General features: G+C 41.9%; 1 protein-coding gene across 17 annotated transcripts in view; it reads right to left on the bottom strand.

Moving 5' to 3' along the window:
• Positions 1–24,846, bottom strand: part of MTSS1 (MTSS I-BAR domain containing 1) — a 117,493-nt gene that overhangs the window by 69,223 nt on the left and 23,424 nt on the right. The window lies entirely within an intron of this gene.

The following is a 24,846-nucleotide window of genomic DNA, read 5'->3' on the forward strand; positions in this document are numbered from 1 at the left end:
GCTTTTTGCAACTTCTCCACATAGAAGTACACCAATACAGTTGGTAAGTATGTCACCCTGACACGAGTAAATCAATGTAATTGACTAGCTACAAAGTTAATCAATTAAATTTATGGTTGACCTACTTCAAGATAGGACAAAGTATCTGATACTTTCCAAAAAATCATCATGCAAAAGTGCATCATCATGCGAACAGGCAGCTTTGCTAAAAGCTGAAGGTTAAGGGCAAGCACTGTGCTGGGAGAACACCAGGCTTCATAGGATGCAGAGGACTCAATTTTACCCTGAAACACTTGCATACACTTTGCAGCCTCGGGGAGAACAGCAGCAGGATGAAGGTCCTCCGTGAAATACCGACAGCTATCCACTCAAAGCACTTGAGTTTTGCAGCAGCAACTCAAATGATCAAGTCTTGTCTCTCCAGGTTTTCTCAGAGCTCTTCACAGCTTGTAGTTTAACAAGCAAAGGGGAAAGGATGCAAACATTGCAACTCCCCTGCTGCACATTTAAACGTCTCCCAAAAGCACAACTGCATGAGCTCCTGTAAACCTACATTTCACGCCATCGCCTCTACGCCCTTATAAGCCACCTATCCTGCAGTAAACTGCAGCAGAAAAAGTTCATCTGCATTCGCTCCCAACTGCAGCCAGCAGTTATCCCACGGAATGCACTGCCAAGAGCCCTTACTTCTGCCCAGGGATCAGTTTATTGGACATGAATTTTCTAATGCGCCTTTTCAATCCAACTGACAGCATTTCAGCAATATGCTGTAATAAAAGCTGATTTGCATTGTTCCAAAACGCTTATTACATAGGGATGGCTGCTGGGTTCTTGTTGCTGACTTTTTGGTTTTGGAATGGAAAGCTTCACTGGGAGAAGGGGTGATTCACACAAAGGTTATGGGCTCACAGTCCACAAGAGGCCAAGCAAAAGCAGCTTAGCTAAATCAACCTCTACTCAACACCACAGCTTTCCAGCCTACGTGGTTTCACACCTGCACTACTGGATTAAGGCAGAGAATGCACAGTAGAAAGCTCACTGAAACCTTCTGATGAAAAGCTCCATCCACAGCAGCCTTTCATCAGAAGCCATCTACACTGCTCAAAAAGACCCATTTGTACTGGAAGCTGAAGCTAGAGCGATCTTAATAAGTTTTTCCTTCAGCTATTCATCAGCCAACAGACCGTACGTCGATGGAGGCTACACTGTTTACTAGCGAAATGTGCTTTCTTTCCCTGCAGTCAATCTGAATATCCTAATTCTAGCCTGTATTAGACTCATGTAACGTCATTTATAATTAACACACCTGAAAAGCAGCAAATAATTCCAATTACGAGAGGCAACTGAACGAATGATGTCAGATTTTTATGAAGAGGCAGTTATGCCAGAGGCAAAGCATCAAATGGCGAAGTTACATTAAACCTTCTTCCTAAGAAATGTTCACCTGCTCTCTATTAATTTACTTATTTGTTATTTAAGGACTGACAGCGCTGAAAAATGTGTCATTCCATTAGACACATGGCTGTCCTGCCTCTGAGGGAAATGCCGTTAATGTAATGGAAAGAGATTTAAGGCTCATGTGCTGTCAGCCCGGGTCTGCCGCCAGCAGCTGTTCAGAAAATGCGCAACCACCGAAGGCTCCGGCTGCTGGAGACATTGCTCAGGAAACCACAGGCTCAAAGGCATGGCCAGAAGTTTCCAAAAATGAAAAGCATCCCTCGTCCCTCCAAAGAATGTGAGTAAACAGAGAAAAGAACAAACGAGGGGAAATAGAATAGCTGGTGTGGAGGCCTGCTTCTGAGGAATGCCTCCCAGCACCGGGCAGCTCCAGGCGGTAGGACGTAACAAGGACAACCTTGCTTTGCGAGGTAAATGAGAGCAATTCATCTGTGGTTCTCACAAATATTTACTTTGAAGGCAGTCCTGCATATTTCATTCAACATCAAATACTGAGAAAAATAAATTTATTATTTGTGTGATTTGCTCCCAAGAGTCTCTCTTCATCCCATTATGCAAAAATAACAAAAATAAACTGCCATTTTGGATGGTTGTTATTTTATTCATTTTCTTTTCAACTTTTTTCCAAGGCTGCCACTGGAAGACACACTCGGGTGGCTTCCCTTGCCCATCTTCCCTTTGATCCAAATCCCCAAAGTGAGTGTGAGGGTCTTTCCATAAGATACTTCAGCTCTTCGAGTCATCTGAACAACACCGTTGTGTAAGGACGGCAGCGGTCCTTGGGATGAATTATTCCACCCTCCACCCACAGCTATTCCAACACCCACAATGCCAGATGAAAGGTAAGAAGCAGAAAAACAAATGCTTGGGGGAAACTGATTACAAGGGAGTCCAGCTCTGAATGCAGCGAGCGTTCCTGCTGTCATTTCTCTTTGCTGACATATTCAGTGACAGTGTATCTCTTCCCTATCCACAGACAGGGTACTGCTGAATGGGAAGTATGCGAGATAAGAGATCCCAACTATTGGGTTGCAGATTTAACATTTCTTCTTAATCCCTTCAGTCAAACTGACTGTGTTGTTGCTTTTCTAGCCTTTCTGCTGCCTGGATTAGTTCCCTGGCACGTACCTATTCCTAGCTGAGAGGTGTGAAGAAAACTGGGTTTGATATCTTGAAAGCAGCATGCCAGCGCTTCGCAGCCCTTCCCTGACCCCTCTATCTCCAAAGCAGGAGCATTGCTGGGTGAATGCCATCCCAGCCAGCTGGCCCTCACAGCGCCCTTTACCACCGCCTCGTATTGTTGTGTGACCTTCACAGTGCTGAGTGCAGAGAGGACCAGGGAAGCAACCCAAGGAAGAACACTAAAAATATCCCAAACATGCATTTGTCAGAGAACCAGGGCCCTGCTGAGAGCACAAGTTAAGGCTCATGGTGAGTCGGAACTCTGCTCTTCTAGCTCAAAAGAATCCACATATTAAGTAAAATCAAACTCTTCCGTTTGAGTTATTTTAAAATAGCAGGGAAGAATTACAGAGCTCTACTGCTGCTGGCTTTTGTCCCATCGCCAAATTGGAATATTATGAGGAGGCTCAGTGATCCCCCTCAGCGATGGCACAATCCAGTGTTCAGTAACCTCCTGGTGTCAAAACACCACGCATCAGCACTGTGTTCACTGCAGGGGAGTTGGACTGGAAGACCTTTAAAGGTCCCTTCCAACTCTAAGGATTCTATGATCAGAGCCCTGCCAGTTGGTCACCCTTTCCGTGATTTACCAAAATCCAGCTTCCTCTCACCACTTTGGCAGAAGACTCAGCTGAGTTAAATACTTGGTCCATCCCTACTTTGGGAAGATGCTTGCTGCAGATGTGGGAACCAAGCCCTGCAGCCTTGATAGTTAGGCAGTATCAGAAGCTACTGGAAACAGCAGTGCAATGGGCTCAGCTATATAGTTCCCATCTGGTTAAAACACATCTAAGATGGATAGAGGCTCAGAGGAAGTACAAGAAAATAAAGGAGAAGTTTCTAGTCCAGACAGGGTTTCAGGGATTAAAGGGGGAGGAAAATATCTAAGATAGTGAAGAAGCTGACAAACAGATACAAAACACAGCATGAAAACTAAGTCCTCTGCTAACATGAATGCTCTCCAGCAAATTAAATCCTTTCACAGCTCACAGAAAAGCTGGTTACAATAAGGAAAATAGCTGTATTTGTCTCTTATTTTTTATACAGCTATTCAGAAATGCCTGTGCATTTCCCAAAACTCCAGCACCCTTTTAATAAACTACGGCAAGTCTCCCAGTCTGCCTGTGGACAGGAGGTGTGGAGGAAGAGGGCTGTGTGTGGGCAACCAATAGTGAAAACCATGTAATTTCCCCACTCTCCCTGCAGCTGGTGCTGTAGAAGGGTGGCTGCTGGAGGACACAAATAGACAACAGCTGTTTGGCCATATGTTCAATGGGCTCCATGGGGTTAAAGTGTCACCACCCAAAGCTACTGCACATGGAGCCACCTGGCCCCATGGCAGCATGCACCTCTGCCAGCAGAACTGGGGAGCTGGGAGAAGACAAGATCATTCTGAAGATCTATTTTTGCCCCCTCGCCCCCAGGACTTTGTTTTGAAGACAAAGGCTAGGAGAAGCTCAGCTGGCAGTGAAAGCCCATCAGAAAGTATACTGAAGCATTCAGGTTGTGCTGAAAGCTGTCACTCCATCACATTTGTCTCGTGAATGCACTAATGCAACACTGCACGTGTCAGCACCACTTCAGACTGACAAATTAAAGTACATTCCTGAGCTCAGTGACAGTTGTCTTTAAACACAAAAGACACTTTCTCCTGCTCTCTGTGCAGTTGCGAAAGGCTCCAAGCTTGCACAGCACAGCACAACCCAGACCTGCTCCCAGTGCAGGTAAAATCTGGAGTATGACAGGGACCTTCCCTCTTTCAGGAAACTGGCCACCACCACCATCCACGACACCACTGTTTCCGTGCAAACAGCAATCTTGTGATTTAGGCACACAAAGGAAGTGACTCTTTTTGGAAACAAACTCCTTGAGAGGAGTCAAGAGAGCCACAAACCTTAGCAGCCCTGCTGTCAACCATGAAGAAAAACAAAGGAGGCACTTCAGGGGAATCCTCTCAGACTGTGGTGAGACAGACTGACCCACCGAGTACACAAATACTGCAGTACACCGAGTGTTAAAGGGATGGAATTGGTTTTTCAATTGTAAGCTTTAATCCTTCCCAAATCCCTCCAACCCTGCTGAAAGACAGGCTTGTTAGTGGCTGTTTACTGAAGTGATCAGTGGAATCAATGGACACACCAACTCTCTCTTGCCCTGTGCCATGGGGCCAGGACAGGGCAGGCAGAGCTGCTGCAGCAGCACACTGCACCCAGTGATAGTCACTTTCTGTCCCAAATAGTTTGCATTCTACATTTAATGCCAGGAATGCATTCCTCTCATCACAAAGCACTCATGCAAAATTTAATGAAGGTGCACAACACACCTGAAAAAAAACGGCTGAAGGAAACTGATAAATAATTTAAACTATCAATATATCTCTTTCTCATTGAGAGCAAACCCACCTCTGATACAAACCCTTATTAAATAACCAAGTATCAGCTTTCTGCAGCAGAGACCAGGAATTAACTCTACTTTTCCCCAAATCCAGATCTGATTCAAACATTAAAAATTGCAGTCTTTGCCATCACAAGGCAAAAGACACAAGCAGCCTTCTCCCAGAGCAGTAAGGAGTGCAAATCATCAACAAAACAAACCATCATGCACTGAAAAGAGATGCTATTTCTGGTAGAAGCCTGGGCTCCTCGTTTCCTTTGACTGATGATGATAATAGCACTTGGCAACAGAATCAGGGCTTGAACAAAAACAAGACCAAAATGTTTATACAGAGAATTTGGAGTACATTTTGCAGCCTCTGCAGATATTGGTTTCACTACACCCTTCACCAAGAGGAACATTCCCCCTGTCCTGAGAAACGTAGATCCATGAAGAATTCTGGTGAGGCAGAGCTTTGGACATGCAGGTGACACGGTGCAGGTGAAATCACTGTGAATTCTGACCCCAGTAAAGCAGCTCCATCCCACTACTTCCTAGCACGCTAAGTTCAGCTGCAGTGAAATCTATATGGAATCACTACTCTATGCAAAAGCAGTAGCTAAAAACCAGAGGGTCAGCCGGTTTTTTGTGATGGTCATGTAAAATAAGCCACAAGAACATGATAAGCACAATGGATAGGATTTGGCTACAATTCTTCCAGTTACTCCAATGATGCATCTGTAGTGAAGAAATGCCACTGAGCTCTCTGGGCATATATTCAGAGCACCATGTGACAAGCCGTAATGATTCTGCAAAAGACCACAGAAGCCACACCGGTGATTCCCTGGGAGGCAGGTAAGCAAGGGTTTCCAAGGTATTTTAAGGGACATTTTCAAATCAGCACAGGGAAACGTTTTCACTTGCTAAATCTGATCCAGACAATCATTCGTAAGAATAACTGTATAAATCTGGAAGTCCTAAGATTAATGTCTGAGTGCAATAAATGAATAAACAAAATCACACCCTATAGCACAAGGTTGGGTTCTCATGCAGCATGCATAGTAGCTGGGAAGAAGAGGGAGAGCATTGTAGAAATCATTTACATAAACACTCACTCCACAGCACAAGTAATTTACACTACGTGCTGTGCTAGCAAGCCAAACAGAACACACAGCTCTGGAAAAAACATCCATGTGATTTATTCGGGTGCCTTCCCTATTTTGTGTGTAAACAGGTCCACAAGACACTGATCATACGAGAACCAGTCAGGCTTACGTGCCTTTTTCACTGTTTCACTAAAGCTGCAGGTGTCCAATGCGAATGGACCAAACCTGCATTTTAAGTAAAGCCATGGGTACCAAATCTGTTCATCTCTGTACATGCACACCGCAGCTACTTATTTTTTCCAAAGCTGTGCTCTTAGTCAAGCACAACTTTTTTTTATGTGGGTTTGTGTTTTTTTCCTAAGCTAATTCAAGGTAGTGGAATTCAGCACTCTAAGCACACTCAGAACACTTAGATCAGACATGGTTACTGCCTCTCCAAGAGCAGACAGCTATCTTCAAAAAGTAAGCCAGGAAATATGAAGAAGAATATCCAGATAGATTCAACCACACAAATCAAACTTTGCTAGTCTGTATGAAACCAACATGATGGTCAGATATGAGAGCTTTAAGTAGGATGAACTGAAATTTGTTTACGCCAAAATATAAATTTGTATTCTGTAAGAGATTCCCTACCCACTATGGTGCTGTATTCGAAGGAGCTAGGAAGTGCTCAGCCCTCCAGCAGCCTCCCAGGATGTTACAGCTGCTATCAGCCATGTGCAATTGCACAAACACGCGTCTGGGGGAATCAAGGCTGAGCTTCCTGCAAGTAGGGAAGGATTTTCTCTGGACTCTTCATGAAGTGATCAGTCTTAGTAAGTCAAGGACGATGCCTCCACGGAGGCCACACAGCCTATTTTAATCCTATTTTAAGAAGAAGTCAGTGGTATTTCCTTACAGTTGGTTGACGTCAACAGGATGCAGCTTTTGCACCTAAGTGTGGGTTACCTCTGTCCAAGGGGTATCTTCCAGAGCACGTCATGTCATTTAAGCACTCTGTATGTCCCATTGTTAAACCATTTCTCTATAGCTTCCCTTCTGGAAGTTCAGTTTCCTCTTGAAAATAGCCACAAGAAAATAAAATGCCCTTTAGAACTCATGACTTCTACAGGGGTTTTCAATAATTAAACCACAAAACAGGAGACCTATTTGAACACCCCCACACACACTTTTCCAAACCATCAGTTTCTGAAAACAGTCCTTTTCCTTTCTCAAGCTAATTAACCAGGCAGTGAGAAATGTATTTTTTTTTTCCCTTCTTTGTACACTTCTGCTGGAATAATTACAAATTATATTAACGGTTATCAAGGGGACTTTTTTATAGAACTGAAAAAACAGTTCCAGAATTAATGCTTTTACTAGACACTTGTTTGGCTCGGTATTTAATGGAGAAATGCACGTTTCCAAGTGGCTTTCTATTTGAGGCATGGGTGACTGATGATGTATTTAGATGCCGCTGGATTTGTATCTACAATTCTGATTTATTTATTTTTTCCCTGTGGGAGAGAGGCTCAGAAGACTTTTGAGGAAAGTTTTCCTGAACACGACTCAGAAACTTCATGAGGCAGTATTTTAAAGGGAAAATCAGATCTCACAATTGGAGCAACATAAACTAATCTGCCTCTTGGCAGAGTGGCAGAGGAAGTCAAAACGATTTTGTTAGCAACGTGTGAAAATGGATAATGACAGCAAAAGCTGATTTACGCCATAACCCCTCCACTCCTAACCGTGCCACTGCGCTACCTCAGCATTATCTCAGTTCTGAGGACGTTTATGTAAAGAGCAGCAGTTGGAAATCAGTCACCCAAAACCCAAAGCTTCCTTTTATTCTACTGAAATATCAAACAGAATCACAGAATGGTTTGGGTAGGAAGGGATCTTAAAGCCCAGATGCAAACCCTTGGCCATGGGCAGGGCTGCCACCCACCGCCAGATCAGGCTGTCCAGAGAATACTGGGAGAATGAAAAAATAGGCAGAGAAAGAAAGAAAGAAGCGCAAGTTCTACAGAAATCAGAAAATTAACTTGAATTTACAACAGACTGAGAGGACTGAACAATCCCTTTACGCTCCTGGGAAGCTTCCAAAAACAATCCCCCAAATACTGTTCCTTTGGCATACGGTCTGATAACAAATGCACTTCGTCTTACATGAATTATGGGAACCTTTGTTTTCCATTCAAGCTTGTGGTTTTGAAATCTGTTGGAGACTTCAGAAACCCATTTTTGGTTGTTCAATCAGTGTCTGAAGCTAAAAGCAGACACCTATTATATCTGCATGGGTGTACAAATATAGCAAATACTCATTTTTGCAGAGACTTGTCTCTGAAAAAGATGTAACCCAAACATGTCTGTTACTGGTTATTTCACTGCAAACATGAAGTGCAATCCACTACTGTAATTAAGTGAGCAAGGCAGAATAAACAAACCACTTAATTATTTAAGAAACGTGCTACTATTAAAGTCACCCCCCTCTTTAACCCTTACTTCTCCCACACCCACACAAGGTTACACAGAAATTCTTAATTTCCCTTTGTCTCCCTGCTCAAGACGTTGACTGTTTGGAACATTACCATTGGGTGAATGTAGGGGATGGGAAGTCAAAACAATCGGTGTTCTCTTAACCATACAATTACAGTTCTACATTTTGTTTCCACAAAGACTAAATTACAGCATTTCCACCAGCACTAAAGAAACAGGATGTCAGATTTGGCGTCCGTGCTTCATTATGGACTGTCATTTATCTCTAAAAACAGCACCAGGAAACAGGGGTGCAGTGCCAAGTCATGGCTCTCAAAGGGTGACTTCTTAGAGTCATCATTCAAGCGCAGATGGTGCCAATCCAGAAAAAAACAGGTTCATTCTTGAACTTTAAACCCTGTACTCCAACTTACCTTATTTAAAAAAAGGAAAAGAAAAAAGAAAGAAAGAAAAGCCAACCAGCTGAAACAGACATGCATTGGAAGCCACATAAACTTCAATGAATTTAAAGTTATGAATCTGCTGTTGAGCTTGCCCACAGAATTATAGAATGGCCAGGGTTGGAGGGGACCCTCAAGGATCATGAATCCCCAGCTCCCCTGCCACAAGCAGGGCCACCAAACTCACCATTTAATACTAGACCAGGCTGCCCAGGGCCCCATCCAATCTGGTGTTGAATACCTCCAGGATGGGGCATCATTGCTCAAAATTGCTCATTTTCAGTGCAGACTGGGCTGCACAAAGCAGAACACCTCAGACAATAATTCACTGCCTATTCCCATGTCTCTTTGCTTCCCTTCCTCCTCCTCCCCCCAAAAAAGTTCATGCTCAATGGTGACACGTGCAATGTATCAGCTGCCACACTGAATTCGTCCACATTTCACCAGAAGGTTTATATGAAGCTTGAGGAGTTGGATTCAACATCCTTATGGGTCTCTTCCAACTTGGGAAGCTCTATGATTCTTTGAAACTTGTTTCCTATATTCTTCAAATGGTGCAAACCCTAAAGCCCTCCCCGTCTTCCCCTACCCCTCAGCCAACATCATGCCCACAGCAACATTCATTCTGAACCCAAGATGCTCATGCCATCCCTTGGCACACGTTCCCAGGTCAGTGTGCAATGCCACTTCCTCTTAGAAGAATGAGGAAATGTTGCCAATCTCTTTTCCTCCTCTCATTTTCAGTCACTGTTTCACAATGAAGCATAACCTCATGACATTTAAAAATAAAAATGTCTGGCCATCAATTTTCTCTTCCTCCCACCTTGTATTTGATAGGATTGTACAAAAGTTTACCTCAAGAGGTTTTCCTGTGCCTGATATTTAGGGGACTACTGCTGTTTTTTATAAGGTGCAGCTACAGTCTAATTAGTACTTAAACAGATTCATCTCTTACCAATTAATGAGAAATATTGAGCAATGCTATTCAAATAGATAACATTGTGCTACCTAGAAAATATGATAAAAAAGTAAGCTAGTGAAAAGGATCCGATATGTCATTACAAAAAGGAAGCAATGGAAATAATATGCTCTGCAGAATGCCCTTTCTAAACAGAGACTGTGTTGAATATAATGCAGATTATTTTGGAGAATATACAGATATCAGGAAAGAGGAGATAAGAATTTTAACAGTGCAAGAGAAGATTCATAACAAGAGGTTAAAAAAAAAATAATAGTGCTATTCTTTGCAAATTGAAAGAAAATTGCCTGAAAAGCTGTGGCACCTGATACTAGTTAAGGCTATTTGGACACTACAGGATTCTCCTTTTTGCCTTAACTTGGTCTGTGTTAGAGACCACACATTCTTCTGCTAGAAGCATTTGTTTTTTAAGGTTATTATTAGACATGAAGATCTAAAGCAGATCTGTTCTCTGCTACATTCATAGCCCAGATGTGGATGTTGTGAGCAGTCTGCCTTGAAGAATCAAAGCCAAGATTCCAGAGTCCCGTACAAGAGGGCCCACAGGAGATGAAAAGAAGGCTGTCTTCAGCATTTCCATGCTACGAGCTATTTAGGGGAGTATGACTTCATACTTGTTTGTTCTCAAGTAGCACAGATGTGCTCTATCAATTCATAGAGTTGGAAGACTATGAGTGGAATTAAAGGAAAAAAAAATCACCTTTGCACCCAAAGTTTCAGCAGAACAAATACTAAACTTTGCTGTATTAGCATCAGGGCAAACGATTACTTACATAAATACTTATGTTTTGTCTGACCCTCAACTGTGAGAAGATTCCAAAGCCAACTACAGCGAAAATCTGTAGTTGGAAAGCATTTACTTTATTCATGTTCTAAGCCAGTCTGAACTACAGAAACAAGTGCTGCCTAAATTAGCAGTGAGCCTCTGTTATGACAACTATGTTAGCTGCAAGATAGATACGTTTTCCTCCATTTTTTTGTCTCATTAGTAAATCAAGTACTGTTGTTCTCAAATAATACATCCCACCTCAGAAGTCAGAGAAGATAAAAATTTAAAAAAAAAAAAAAAAAAAATCAAACAACGCTCAAGAATAAAAATACTTGTAGGTCCACAGGTGCCGTAACACAGCTTCCAGACATGCTAAGAAAAGGGTGTAGGAGAATTCCTCTTTAAGTTGCTTGAAGTTTGCAACTCCTTCTGCCAGTAATGTTTACGGGAAAATATTGTATAAAGCAACCAATGAATAAAGCAACCCTTTGCTATGATTTTTTTCCTTAACCTACCCCATATCTACCTTGCTAACATGTAAGAAAGTTATGCAAGCATGACCATGAAAATGCCAGAGGAATTCCAGCATTTGCATTGGAATGTCCCTGAATATCAGGATGCTGCCCCAGAGGCTGTCCTGATTCACTGAGTCTTCCACAGAATAGGCAACCTCACAAAGTCGCAAACACAGTTGCCAAATTTGAGGGAAATATTCTCAGTGCGCTGCCCATGTTCTGTCATGGGAGCAAATTTGCAAGGGAGGTTCCTTAATTACAGAGTGCTACATTTAGGATCACAGCTTATTATTCATTTCAGAAGGTCACCTCTGTTTTAATTCCAGCACTTAGAAAACGTGCCTTATACTTAAATGCTGTGTGTACTATGGTACATTATTTACAGTACATAACATCTAGTTTGGAAAGAATTTGACTCCACAAATGTGAACGCTCCCCCCCATTTCTCTTCCCTCCTCTACTCTCCCACTTCCACTCAAATAAGGTTAGCTAAGAAAAAACTCATTCACAGGATTTAAGAGCTCAACACCCAATCCAAGCTCTTGCAATGAACAAACAGCCTCAGTCAAGAGGCATCCATCCCATAAACCTGCTCTGGGGGTTTATCAACAGGCCTCTGTATTTTATTTTTGAATTTGAATGAAATGTGTCTATTAGAGATGCCTGTACCAGTAAGAACTACCAGAAATCTGCAGGAACTATGTGAAACAAAAGTCTGATGCTTTTAAACAGAGACTAAGATCCACAGATAAAACTACAGCCCTATTGTTTCATTCACATCACAGAAATAACTGACTCAAGAATTACAAGATCTATGTATTTATAAGCTGTTATTCATACGGTAGTATTACAAGAAAAAAATCTTTCTTGATGATACTCTTGTGGCAAGTCCAGCCATATACACATGGCTACACATACAGGCACTGCCTCAGAAAGTTCATTACAAACACTTTTAATTATTAACCTGCAGTGTACTAACCTGTGATTGCATTATCACCCAGCTTCCATGCTGCTCATCCAACCATGAAGACAGTTTAGCCTAATCTTGTTTTCACAACACGCAGTATTTGAGCTCATCCAAGGAAACACTCCACAGTCATCTCTACGTGAGTATTGATGAAGGATTAGAAAATAATGAAAATGTGAAGAAGTACAGGGTTGTGTCTCACATGTATATTTTACAGGTGAAGAAAGGCATTCGTGAAGCAAGAGACAAACTGACATATATATTCATGTAAGACCTAGGATACAGAATACTCCCAAATGGCATTATCCTCTCACAGGCTGTCTAATGCAGCAGGAAACTCTAAATTTGCTTCTAAGCAGTATTTAGGAAGTCATTCCAGATCTTCTGTGTCCAACTTTGTTTGGCCTCACACTGTACACCAACAGCCATTCCTCCCACAAGCTCACTGCACTGAGAACTGCTACACCAGAGACAGACTAGGGACTGACCATGGGCACACACCTCATGCAACCCTCCTGCTATGCTCCATCCACCAGACTGGCCAACAACTGGCAGAATCAGTGCTTTGTCAAAGCTAAAGCATGACTAGTGGATGGATCTAGCACCAACTCTTTCTTCAACAAATCCCATTTACAAGAAAACAATGAACCTTGATTCTGAAACATAAACCTCTGTGGATCTGTGCAGCTCCATCTTCAAGACAGCTGCAGGCAAGAAAAGCACATCTAACCATTAGGATGCCTACTAATTACTGGCAAAGAGGTTCTGCATGCCAAAAGAAATGAAACCTACAGGATATTCTGAAGGTGACCATACTTTCTACTTGACTCCTCAAACCTTTCTAGGAGAAAGATGATGGTCCATCTGGATAGTGGGTATGCTGTGGTCTTCTACATTTTCCATATTGTTCTGGCTTCACCATTTTTATCCTGCTTAATACAGTAAGCAATCTGGTACAGCCATCAAAGCACCACAAAGTTTTTTCCATCAACCAATCTGCAGAATAGGTAATTCCCAGTCCCTATGCAGCAGGTGAAGGAAGATCAGCCAAAAGTTTTGTGGCCCTTTGTATACATGCACTGTAACACACAGGAAGGGCACAGCCTGTTGTACAGACTAACTGTACAGGTTGCAGGAATTAGAGATAATGCAGAGAGCACTTTAAGTCACCAAAAACACAGTGCTTACCGTGGAAAGACAGGCTCTCAAGTGAATAACCATCTCAGGCTATTAATATGCAGCAGAAGAAAGTAGCTTAAGATTTTGTTTCAAGAGTCATAAAGGAAACACTCCCTGCCAGTCCAGCAGCTGCACAGAAACATTAGAGAACCTGAAAGGTCTAGGGCTGTTTCCTCCAGATACAATGAACACATCCAATTGAAGAGGTCTGGATACCAAATCACAATTGCTTGTTTCAAAGTGCTGGACATCTGTTGCCAAGCAATCTGTTAATTCTTCTGATTCTTCTTATGCAGAAACCCTCTCACCCTTTATAAAAAGAAAAATCTTTTTCTTATCTAGCAGTAGTTCATGTAATTATATTTGATTCATAAAAATTGTCCAAACTGTAAGACTACCCCATAAATATGTAGAATTTACTGTTCTGAAGAGATTAGCCCATCAACTCTGTGAACAGATACCGTAATATTACCAAGTTTTTACTGCTAGGCATTCATTGCTTTTGCCCAGACAGTTGAAATTTCAAGTTGCATAAACACAAAGCAGTGTTTTGGTTGTTTTTTTTTTTTCCCCTTTCTTCTTTTTCAAACTGAATAGAGACCAGCATCTCGTTTGTCCCCAATTAAAAAAGAAACTGCTGCATGTAATCAGTGCATTTTCTCTGCAGATAAGAACGATAAGCACAGTCCATAACGCATTATGCCGTATTTCTGGTCTCACAGCAGCTTCAAACTTCTACTTCCAAAAGGAGATGTTTCAAAGCAGACAGCGGTGAATGTAACTTGCCCTATGCAAATGTCTCCATCTCTGACAGAAAAGCAGTTCCCTCAGTGCCCAGCTTCTCCTTGTAGTGTAAATAAGGAGGAAAAGAGAGCAAAGACAGCAGGCTTGATCCCCTCTCTGTTATTTCAGGAAGTCGTTGTGGCAAACTGCTTCCAGCCCTGCATTTCAGAGCTCAGACTACCACACCACCAGAAAAGGGCTTCCCGTTAGCCAGCGCTGCATCCACTCACTCCTCAAAGCACCTCCTGCTGATTCTCATGACCATTCGTGGAACCTATTATTTGTGCAATCCAAAGCACAGCTCCAAGTGCAGCTCCATTTGGAGCAACACATGCCTAACAGTGTTACAAACCACTCTGCACACGCAGCAGTGGGGAATCCGCGCAGCTCCAAGGCGCTCTGTGAACAAGCAGACAGACCTGCTGCATACCAGACAGAAAAATTTAACAGCATTCTAGAAGTATGAATTTAAAATACATTCAGACATCTTAATTACAATTTAATTATGGCAAGCATGACACTTTTTTTTTATTTAAATGCTTAAGATTACTCGCCCTATTTATTTACCCTTAATATGTCAGAATACAAGCACAAAAAAGTTATCAGTAAGCACATAGATAAGCAAAGCAAATGGCTGCTTCTCTTCTCTTCACGCAGTTTAATGCAAGTAACACCTGCAACTTCTTTCTTCTGTTTCTCCACACCTCACAGACAGCAGAGACAGCAGAGGGTGAACATGTTTAAAGCTAAGGGAAAAGTACTTCAATTATAGAACACATTGGCCAGAACAGCACTACATTTCACACTTCCGCCTAATCTCAACTCACACACTCAGGCTTATGGCTAGAACAGCAAGGCTGCAGAAACTGGCTGAAAGCTCTCTTCAACTACTCACTTTATATTCTTGCTCTCATTTCTAGGCAAGTGGACTGCAAGAAACAAAATAAATCACAAAGCATCAACACAGATGGCAATTTGGTATCTGCCAGCCAACCTCACACCTGCAATTTCCATGACTCCTGCTGCAGCTGCGCTTCTTGTCTCCTCTCATCACAACGCAGACAAAAGCTGTAAAACACGCCAGTATGAAATAACAACCACCAGCTACTGCAACAATGTTCGTAGCAAATCAAGGTGCAAGCTGGCAGCTCCGCTACCACTACAACTGCATCTCTGCTTGCACCACATCAAGAGGTCATCCTCAAGGAACTCCATCCAGGCCGTGTGCTGTGGCAGTGGCACAGTTATATTTAAATCTCAGTCCACCTGAGGGTGAGAAGAGCAAACAGCATGCGATACTGACGGATTCTGAAGAGGACCTGACAGTTACAAATACCACCGTGAGCCAACAAGCTCTGTTCTGAACAGGGCATTATGAGCCTTGCAAGGACAACAGATCTATTCACTGAGAATAAGGGTCACCAGCTCCCTGAACGTTACCTATTTCTGGCCACAGCATTTCATTCCAGGCCACGCACGGCTTGGCACAGCTCTTTACACAAGCACCTTGAAATCCACAGAAAGAGATACTTATTCCTGCCCACTCTGGGATGCAAAAAGAGGATCCCACTCCATTCATTTCTATAAAATTTATGCTAAATCCACAAATGATGGACATCACCAAACCCGATGTCTGTATTTCCTTCAAGACTCAAGTCAAGAAAGATAATCCATGCAAAACTTACTGTGGGTGCCAGTCTGATTTAAAAAAATTTATGTATGTTTCTGTACAAAAAAAGTTACAGCCAGAGCTTTTTCCAGCCCTATTTGCATCTCCACAGGCCCTGCCCATTTCTAGACCTCTCCGTGCCAGAGGGCTACAGACACTGCTATGTCCAGCACAAGGCTTCAGCACATTAAGCACTGACCTATCCTCTAAAGATAATCAGGTTAGATGATCTAATGGTCCTGCTGGCCCTTACAAAGAAAATGAGCTATGAGTCACCTGGATACTTAAAACCCTCATACAGTTTCTCCCACCAGCCACTGAAAAGTGAAACTCAGAGCCAAGTTTTACTGTGAAGTCGGCAGCGCAAGGCTGCAGCCATATGCATTTGAGACAGAAAAGTGAAGCAGACGACCAGGGAAGAGTGGTGAAACTGCATTCGGTTTGCAAAGCAGCAAAAAGGCAGAGATAATACATCCATCCAACCTAGAGATGCAGTTCCTCATGTCCCCGTTGAAGCAATTCTACACCTACTCTTCCTCCAGCGTAATTTGGTCTAAAAAAAGCCTTATAAGAATATTAAAATGGTTTACATCATAGCTTAAAATAGTGAAATGGCTTCGACAACTCACCCCACAGAGCAAATTCCCTGTAGACCTTTTTAAGTACCTTAAAAAGGGTAGCTGTTCCAGCTACAGATTGAAATCTAAAAGAAGTTAAGCAGAAAGCAAAACAAAAGTTAAACTACTACAAGTGAAACATTCACTGCTGCATGGAAAGGTCTTTGTCTAAATACACTGCATTTAAGAAATCTTAATATCACATAATTAAAACCTGAATTAACAGGGACACAGAAGCGGTACTTTAAAAACAAGGTTTTCAGGATTGTCCAGTTTGACATCTTCTTTAAATGGCAGAAACAAGTTTGTCTGCTTTAATCCCTCCTATATAACCACTGAGAAAGACCCGTATGCATTAGAAGAAGAGCACCTGGGGTTTTCAGAGATCAAGAAATAAAGTAATAATATTGTAGCTCAGCCTTACCCCACTCAAACAATCAAGAATGCTGTTCATCACTGGCTTTTTTCTGGTTGCAAAACAAGGCTACTCTTCAAGTTACCTGTTTATGACTCATCCAATTTAATGCAAGTATGCTGAAAATGCTGTAGGAAACATGTTGTACCACAGAAAGAAACGAATAAGCATGGAAAGCCGCAGAACTTGAAAACAAAAAACCGCAGGTAAGCCTCTTTCCAATAAAAACAAGCACTGCCCCCTGTAAAGCAGAACTAACTGAACCAGACAGGGAACTCTCGGCAGACCCACAGAACACTGGCAAAAACACAGTTACTTGGGTCTCCCTACTAAAAAGGAAAAAAAGAAAGAAATAGAAGAAACAAGTGGAAGCAAAAATCTATTTGAGAACACAGATATCTGGAATCCTAAATAGCATTACTGAAGAAAATTTGGTGGCAGGAATTCCAGACCCAGCATTTTTATTGTGGCCACTTTGCAGGAACTAAATGGCTTCACATGTTGGATGATCTCCAAAACAACCGAAGACGTGGAGGAAGACTTGGGGGCACAGGCCGATGAAAAATGGGACACAAATGGGCAATATACATTTGCAGCCCCGAAGGCCAACTGTTTCCTGTGCTGCATGAGAAGAGGGCCAGCAGGGACAAGGAGGTGATTGTCCCCCTCTGCCCTGCCCTCAAGAAGCCCCATCTGGAGCAACACATCCAACCCTAGAGCCCCCAGCTCAGGAAAGAAATGGAGCTTTTGGAACAGGTCCAGAGGAGATCACAAGGATGATCAGAGGGCTGGAGCACCTCTCCTGTGATGACAGGCTGAGGGAGCTGGGGACATTCAGTCTGGAGAAGAGAAGGCTCAGCAGAGACATTACTGCAGCCTTTCAATATTTAAAAGAGGTTAAAAGAAAGATGGATGGAAACTATTTACAAGTGCATCTAGTAATAGGACATGAGGATAGATTTTGACTAGACACTAGGAAGAAATTCTTTGCCGTCAGGGTGGTGAGGCACTGCCACTGGCTGCCCACAGAAGCTGTGGATGCCCCAGCCCTGGAAGTGTTCGAGGCCAGGCATGATGGGGCCCTGGGCAGCCTGGTTTAGGGAGATGTTTCTGTCCATAGCAGGAATTAGACAATCTTTACCTTACCCTTCCAACCCAAACCTTTTTACTGTGCTTAAGTAACTTGCACAAATTTCACAGCTATCAAAAACAGAAGAGATTCTGAGCGCTGCAGTCAGATCAACAGAACAGATGTGCCCAGAAATGTCAAAGATCCAAGACTTGTGGTCAGACTGCCACTTCACACCTTCACCCCAGGGGATGCTGAAACACCTAAAATGCACAATTCTTGGAAGTCTTTATTTTATTCTCCCCTTAACTAGAAAAAAATCATTGCAATTATGTAAACTGCTGCTACTGTGTGTTTAAAAAAAAAAAAAAGAAACCCAACTTATACTTGGAAATTATAAAATCTGCACATTTACTTACTGTTTGTTTGGAGCAAAATATGTCATTACAAGAAACAGTTACATGAGGAAGAGACTCATATTTGCCTTGCATCCATTGAACCTTTTTTCTTTGTAACTGTTGGAAGCAATGAATCAAAGGTAAATTGAACTGACTTGCCCCAGTTTGTTTCCATGCAACTTAAAGCCGCATCATTAATGTTTAATGTTTACTCCCATTGGTCATGAGAAGCTTTTTACATGCTGAATGCATTTTATCCAAGAGATATTTAAGGGAAAAGAGAAAAAGAGAAGAAATCTAATCATACCATCCTTTGGTTTCTGTGCAGACCTAGAAGGCACTGATTTTGAATCCACCTTCCTTTTTTGACAAAAAAAATCACGCTTACAAATAACTTGAAAACAAACTGGCAGTAATTTGAAATGGACAGCAGTCAAACATTAACTCAAAAATAAAGGTCACTTTATCTATGATGATCATGACCTCAAAGTCAAGATCCAGCAAGGTCAAAATGCTGGCGATTTTCTACTGATTATACAACATTCGAAATAGTGATTTACAGACAGGGAACTTTGGAAAGGACTCTGGATGGATATACTCCTTAACTGCACATTTCAACCTTCATTAACCAAAGGACAGGCTTCTTGCCACTCTAGTCCAGAAATTCCTTGGCAATATCCACAATGGGCAGATGAGTGGTCGCCTGCATTTGGAAAGTATTAGCTTCCTAATCCTCATGCAAAGCTCTAACAAGAAAGTTTTATTCCCCTTAATACATTTGTTGTAAAATACATCTGAACTTCATGCTCACTGTTATCACTCTTCCAGCAGTATGTCAATGACTTTCATCAGTGCTCATCTCTCTACTCAGATTAGAGGCTCAGCATTTCTTCCCGTTCTGGGTAACACACATCAAGCTTTCTTTCCTATTTCTTATTCTAGAAGCCATATTAAATTGAAAAGAAAAAAAAAAAAAAAAGAACTAGGTTTCTATGAACAGGCAGAACAGGCAACCACTACAGAGGGAATGGTTAAAAGTCTTCTAAAAATGCAGCTCCAGAAACATAGAGTTTGTAACTCCCTGCTAAGGCCAACGTCCAGCTTACAAAGAAAGATTAAAATCTGTTAGTCTCAATCAACTATCCACCCTGAATGTATACAGTGCGTTTGACGCACACGGACTGGAAAGGGCTTTGCATCTTGGTACATATTCAGTGACAGCACTCATTGCCCTAGCAGCAAGCTAAATTTCAGCATCGTGGCTCAAACATTTCCTTGAATATATTCATAGCTAAGGCTCCTGCCTTAGCTACAGAAAAACAACTTGTGAACTCTTTACCTTTGAACCAATGTGACTAACGCTCACACTGAGCTGCTATTCAACATGCAAGATAACCTAGATTTAAAATGAATACACATTCACAGCAGCATCAAAGAAAATGTGCTCTCCAGTGATTTTGCAAGAAAATGAGCAAGCATTAAGAACATGGATAATCCATCACAAAATGTTCTTTAGGTACTTAGTAAATCTACTTTGGCTTTAATTTATTTATAACAACTCAATGTTCCAGACTTGCATCACTACATTGTGCAAGTACAACACAATCTTATTCCAAGACTTCATTGCAGGACTTTTTTTGTAGTACCTGCTGGCACAGGAAGGAATTTTTTTGTTAGTGGTGGTTTGTTCTTGTTGTTTTTAAACAACAGAAGTACAGTGCACCCCCAAATACCAAACAAGTAAGCAGTAGCTCTTGAGGTGGACAAGTCAAAGCTTTCCTTCTGCTTGGCCACTCCAAGCAAATGGCAATCCTCTCTCAATTAGGCATGTGCAGGCTTGCAGGTGCACAAGACATATAGCTTCACCCTCTCCATGTGAATTCTTGGCTTTTTGGCAGAGTGGGATTCAAAGAGAAGAGGTAGAGGAGCTGATGCTCATACACACCTTCTCTTCTGTTACAGACATACAGACCTTTCAGTCATACACAGAGACATATTCACCCTTCAGACTGTCTCATCAATGCTATAAACTCACTTGACAGCTCAAGTTGGTCTCAACACAATCCTGTTAGGAACTACTACAGAAAAACGAGGAAAATTATTGCCACCTGGCTAGGCCCAACTTCTATGCTGACAAAAGTTCTCTTGATAGAGACGGCTATTCTTCTCCACCTCCATTACAGCAAACAAGTTTTGCTTCACAGGTGATGCTAAATGGAAGATCAAGTTTCATTTTCATGCACCTGACCCGACTGCCTTTCTGGACTAGCTGCAAGCCATGCAAACCAGCCTTTACAAATTGCATGACATACCAAAAGCCCTCAATCTACAAGCCAAGCTTCTGTCCTCTCTATTTCCCTTTCCTTGCTTAACCTTGCAAAACAAATACACTTATTAAGCTTGCCTGGGCCCAAGCGAGGGCAGAAGCTGGTTGTCCAGACGAAACCTCATTAACAATGCTATTTATCATGCTAGCAGAACAGACACCAGCTCCAATTCAAAACACACCAGCGGCCACTGCAATAGCTATTACTCTTGGGAGAAAGCATACCCAACCCATAGGCTTTGAGGTGGGCTGAAGCAACACCAGGAACGCAGCACTCAGATCAGTGTGTTCTATGCCTCCACTCATCAGCTCTTCTTTGGGGGGGGGGGGGGGAAGAAAAAAAAGCAAACACCCCACTTCCATTGAAAAATGCAAATTTTTGGATCTACAAAATACTGCATGCTTCAGGGTGTACACACTACTACTGTAGCAATGGCAGCCACAACCTCTGCCTCCTTGTTTGTCATCAGTCAGATACTTGCACAGGATTGCATCAAACTGTGACATACCCTCAAATACTGCTATGGAGCGAAGTCTCAGCCAGCTCCTTGATATTAGTTACTATAGTAACCCATCCCTTGGCACAAGCTCTCACAGCAGGAAATCATGCAGATTTCAATTTTACATAGTAATAAATGCTGCAGAGAGGAGAATTTCACAACAATTGTAGGGGTTGGTTGTACAAAGCCAGACCTATTCTGCCCTGTGACTCCACCACACTGCAGCCCGACGTGCTCTGCTCCCCTCCCACACACACCATCGCCACTGCTGTTAGTTTTGAAGTGGTTTCCACAAAGCCTGTGTTGGGATGGCTGCTGCAAAGGTTGCAGCATTTTTCAGCTTCATCAAGTCAGAAAACACTCATTTCTACATGCAAGAAACCCTGTTAAAAACAATAAAAACATAAACTGTCAAGGAGATCATTTAAGCATGTATAAATGCATGCTTACACACAAAGTCCAGGCATTTCATAGGAAACACTTTCAGGTCACAACTCAAAGATGCACTGGAAATAGCTTCTTTCTCCACACTGAATGGAGGGAAGGTCACCTTAATTTGCAGGAAAAAAACACTGCCAAAAGCACAAAGACCACAGGGGGGCTCTGAGACCTGAACTGAAACAGCACAGTAATTATTTTAACTCTTCAGAAGTAGTTCCACAGGTTGGACTTCATCAAGTATGTGAGTAGAAGAGGAAGACACGGAACAATGCACTTCTTGTCCCAGGCAGATGCTAATTTTCTCATGAAATTCAAGAACTAGTGGGGCTCTTCCCCATCTTTCTAAATCAGCATATAAGGCTAAACAGTGCAAGTTTTGCTACCTCAGCCAGGGAAGAGAAGATCAGGCTTCACCAAATCAAACTAACACACAGGGGAGGAGAGAAGGGCTGAACAGCTTGCAGAGCAACAGGGGCAAACACTTGCACTGGTAACACCTGACAAGTCATTGAGTAAACAGAAGGACAAGAAAACGAAGCTGGTCTATTTTTAAACAAGACCTCATTATTACCATGAACATGCAGTGCTTCCCTGGAAGCAGCAGGTATGCAAATATGAGATGAATCATATCACCAAGTCAATCACTTGGCAGTAGGAATGCTAGTTTGCATGGTCACACACAGTGGACACACACAAGCCGCTGTCCTGACACTTCTGAAAGTGTGTGGAAGAGCATCCTTCTGGGAGGCAGACTGCATAATGGAGAACAAAAAACCTGTTAGACATTGCAAATACCACTGGTGCTTTTGTTAAAAATGTGATAGAGCTCCATTGTTCTCAACACTGTGCTCAACATCAGTCTGCTAGAGCTTGCAATTTCAGTTTTTCTGCGTTAACTCTTATGTCATTGAAAACTATTTCTGTCCAAGGCTAGGAATAGACTTAGAGAGTTGGAAAAGACATCCCGAGTCAAAGCATGCATTTCTACATTACAATCTGCACACAAATTGCCTTGTAGATATAAAGAAATGCTTCAAGAGGTTAAGGAACATGCAGACCAGTATGCAGTGAAGTTGAGGTAGCATGCCTGAATTCTTGTCAGGTCAACACTTGCTTCTCCAGAGGTCTGATGAACTTGCACGAAGCCAGCTGACAGCACCAACCTGATCTTTCAGCAGCACATTATCTTTTCTTAGAAGCTGCCTCCAAGATGACCAACAAGAGGAAAACTGCATTTCAAGGCATCTGTAAGGCACAAGGATGAGGCAGCAAAGGCACAGCAGCTGCTCTGCTGCCTCCACTGTATCTTACAGGCAAGGTCTGTAAGACAAAAAGCACTGCCCTACTTTATAGGAACTCTAGCTTAGTCTGAACTGATCTTTAATTCTCTTCCTACAACACACACTGCATCTCTTCCAATCTTATGGCAGATAAACATAAATAAGATATTAAATGAAATGTAATGACAATTTATCTTCATCAGTTGCTATCCAACCGGTGACAGATTAAAAAAAGAAAAGCTGCAACAACTCTCTTGTTGTGGTTACCACAAAACTGTTGCTATGTGCCAACCAGCAATTTATCACATCAAAAGCTGACTGAATTAGCCTGAAAGAAGATCTCCCACCACAGGAACATGTGCTACACTGGGAAAAATAACTGCCAACCAAACGTCAGCTTTCATTTTCAAATCCACGTCCCATTATCAAATGGATGCTTTTGTATCCTCACCTCTCACACATTATCAGAAAGAATATCGTTCAGATAACTTATTAGTGATCTATCCTCACTGTTGTCCAGACTGGATGTTTAAGATATCGAAAGCTCAGTTCTAATTACTAAGAATGACAAATCTCCTTGGAATTACAAGGCTAGTCTTTAATTATTAAAGTGTAGGAGCTCTACATGAAGATATTATGTTGTCACAGAATAAGAGACAGCTCTTGGAAATAACAATCCATTCATCCATCCCAAGTCTGCAGAAAAACAGGAGCTGATATTCTCTCCTACAGACAGTAGTCGTTTAAGAAAGCGAAGAGGGAGAGCTATAGCTGGCATTGACATCTGGTAAATTAACTCCACACTTTCCCTCCTGCCCCCACACTCTCAAAGATTTCTCACTCAAACGACAGCAAGCAGATTTACATTCAGGAGGAGAGAGGGCTGGGAAAAAGGCCAGCCATTCCTACCTTGAGACAGCTGCCCTCTCCTTGGATGAAATATTGAAGAAGCTTACTTGTACTTCTTTCCCCCTCAATCTTTTGTTTTTCTCCTTCACAGAGGTTATACTATTGCATTCAAATGTGTCTGCTGTCAGCATCCACAATTACCTGGTAGCTTTAGCACTTTCCTAACAACATTTTACATTCTTAGCAAAGCACTTCAAACTCAAAAAATATTACGTTGTATGACAAATAAAAACTCCGCTTATACACTGTACTGTGCACAGCACCAGTGGTAGTACAGAAATTATAGCACTTATTTCCATTTGTCATCTTGGAAATTTCTTCTCAGGAATGAGCATCACAGAAACACAAATGCTGCCATCAACACTGAGCTAGATTTTGTCTTGCTTCTAACAACAGAGAGAAAAAAAAGTCAAAAAGATAAATAAAACTCTTTTACGCATTCTCCCAAAGCAAAGGCAATGGTAATGTTTTACTTCCACAGCAGCCCTCTAAATAAAAAAATAGATTCATTAATAAACTGTTAATTTGCATGTTAATAAGCAGTGTTCTTGTTTTCAACCCATTTTGACTGCAGTGTTACATATATGTATGTCTTGTAGCTTTTACACTCAAAAATAAAAGCATTTTCAAGTCTCATTTCTCAAAATGCAATCGATGTGTAAACATGCAACCAGTTACAAAATCATCTACTGAAGATTCTGAATTGATCCTGTGTTCTGCATCATCTTCTTGAAAGCACAACAGAAGATTGTATGGTTCATTTCAATAATTTTCTTCCTGATCATTTTATATTTGAAAATCTGCAAGAAAAAGCCTGGACTGTATTATTTTGCTTCAAAGACTCCATGGGAGGAATAAGTGCTTATTACCAAGTCCTATCTTAACTGACAGGACGCCCAAAGAAAGCTTTCATTATTGGGATACGAGCGTCTGAAGTTAAAGAGGAGTCAAGAAAAACAAAACAATTGATCAGTGAGAACCCCTTGCCTCATG

Source organism: Tympanuchus pallidicinctus, unplaced genomic scaffold (genome assembly GCF_026119805.1).
Source record: "Tympanuchus pallidicinctus isolate F22 unplaced genomic scaffold, pur_lepc_1.0 scaffold5, whole genome shotgun sequence".
NCBI lineage: Eukaryota > Metazoa > Chordata > Aves > Galliformes > Phasianidae > Tympanuchus > Tympanuchus pallidicinctus.